The following is a 360-nucleotide window of genomic DNA, read 5'->3' as shown; positions in this document are numbered from 1 at the left end:
ATTACAAAAGGCAGGCAGGCATGACGACTAGAGTAGCCCCTATTAAGTTACAGTGCCTCCCCCTAGAGGGTTCAGGTATCCGTCTGAATACTGTAAATGCAGAAATGTTCGCGGTGGATTAGTGTTCGCGGTTTTCGCGGTGACCACTTTACCGCGAATTTAAAACCACCGCGAACATTTTTCTATCATGATATTAGATTGCAGTCTATGGTGTTACCGCGAATTTAAATCCACCGCGAAAAGTCCTTTTTCCTGCTACCGCGAAATTAAATCCCCGCGAACTTAAATACATTTACAGTACCAAACGCCACCCTGTCTCTAGGGCACCCCCACCACTACCCGACCCCACCCTCAACCCAA

Source organism: Branchiostoma floridae, chromosome 9, assembly GCF_000003815.2.
Source record: "Branchiostoma floridae strain S238N-H82 chromosome 9, Bfl_VNyyK, whole genome shotgun sequence".
Taxonomy (NCBI): domain Eukaryota; kingdom Metazoa; phylum Chordata; class Leptocardii; order Amphioxiformes; family Branchiostomatidae; genus Branchiostoma; species Branchiostoma floridae.
Note: the sequence above shows the minus strand (reverse complement) of the source record.